Source organism: Dermacentor silvarum, unplaced genomic scaffold, assembly GCF_013339745.2.
Source record: "Dermacentor silvarum isolate Dsil-2018 unplaced genomic scaffold, BIME_Dsil_1.4 Seq13148, whole genome shotgun sequence".
Classification (NCBI taxonomy): domain Eukaryota; kingdom Metazoa; phylum Arthropoda; class Arachnida; order Ixodida; family Ixodidae; genus Dermacentor; species Dermacentor silvarum.
The window spans coordinates 61260-63097 of NW_023605702.1; positions in this window are offsets into that span (position 1 = coordinate 61260).

Here is a 1838-nt window from a genome sequence, read left to right on the forward strand (position 1 = left end):
AACATAATAACACACACTTTTTTAGGCCCATGTGAGCCTTTTAAAGTATGAAATATTTTAAGATATTTTTTATTTGTAAAACCTAATTGAATGTGGTTCTCACGCCAACACTCATAACTGTAATTTAACTGGATAAAAGTACACAATATTTAGTAGCCGTACAGGGTAGGTGTGCAATGAACCAAAATTGCTGAGATCAGAGGCATAGTGATGAAATAACCAAAAACATTTGTGCTTCCACTCAGTGTGACTTTGTGTAAAAGGCAGCCATATCAAAACTTGTGGCACGATTTTACTTGTTGAGGTTCATTGCACACCTAATTATCTGAGAAAAAAATGTGCCTAGTTTCACGCTCGGAAAAACACTTTCATGTAGCACGCATTGAGCAACAGAAAGCTGTACCGGGAGTTTTTCATGTTGCTGTACAATTTTCTCATTGACACTTTTAAATCGAAGCTTTATATGGCTAGCGAAACGAAAAAGCGTCTGTCCGTTGCCTGTATACAGAACACTGTCATCATCATGGGCTCGAGCGTTGTCTTCTTCCACAACTGGCGCGTTGGCGCACCCCTCGGGTTTCGCTCGTACTCGGCACGCGCTCGTGCCACTGCCCCCGCGTTCGTCTCCGTCGTCTTGTTCAACAGCTGGCTGCGTTGCCGCTATCATTCTAGAGTAGAATTTCATTTCTCTTCTGTCGTCCCAAGGGGGAGGCCGCGTTTACGGTGGTATGAGTCATTGCTTAAGGAGGTATGAGCCATTCATTGTCTTATGTGACGGACACATTTAAATTTGAACCAATTTAATTTTAAAGAATCGCAAACGGCAATGGCGGGTGAATGTTGCTAACCACGCCGCCGAGCTAACTCGAGGCATCGAACGCAAGCGAAAACGGCGGACTGCGGGCATTCCTCAGTGACATCGCAACCGAACGTGTGTGCAACCTCATTGAGAAACGCAGAGATAACCGATAAAGGAGAAATATTTTAATGAACCATCGGGATTAACCCAGTCATACACAACGGGGCCGCACGTTTCACCTTCGCTGCTTAACCATCTGTAGTTAAATGGAGTGCTTGGGTGGTGTTTTTTTTTCATCTAATTGTAATATTTAGGAAGGTGAATTATCCATTACGACTAATTATGCAATTAGGCGGAATGCTAATATAATCTGAGTATCTTCAAGCGACGGTAAGCAACATTACTATGGTTTTGTCTAGCTACATGGATACATTTGCATACTTTTAAGGTTTGGTTAAAGTTACGTGATCGCCACGAAAAGGGTATATAGAAATTCCTCTTTGACAATGCAATTACGTTCACCGCTTCAGAGGGGCTTCGCTTGAAGTGCGCACACATCACTTAGTTCGCTGGAACGCCACCACTTGGCTCTGTATCTGTCATCGCGCTTCATTAAAAATCGCCTTCTCCGTCTCCTTTATGTAGACAGTCGGTCGAGTTTAAAGGGTGACTATGAGATGCACCTTCTACAATACAGCCATGCAGTGTATAACTGTCAGTTGACGAGCGTATATTTTTCAACTCGCATTGATTTCTCTAAGTGCACGCACTTATTCATCGAAAGAAACTTAAATTGTGGAGTTTATATACTCAACAGAGAGGTTGGCTATGTTAAGCGGAACCGCCCGCCTTACTTTTGTATACGGGCTCCTAATTCTTTGATGTGACGGTAGTAGAGAAGAGTCATTTTTCGTTTCTTTTTCGCGAAGCAATTTACAACACGTTAACTTTCACTGGCACCGCGGCCAGCAAGCACCACCACGCGCCCTTGGGCGCTCTCGCGTGGCAATTGGGCACGTGACCATGCAGAACGCGACGA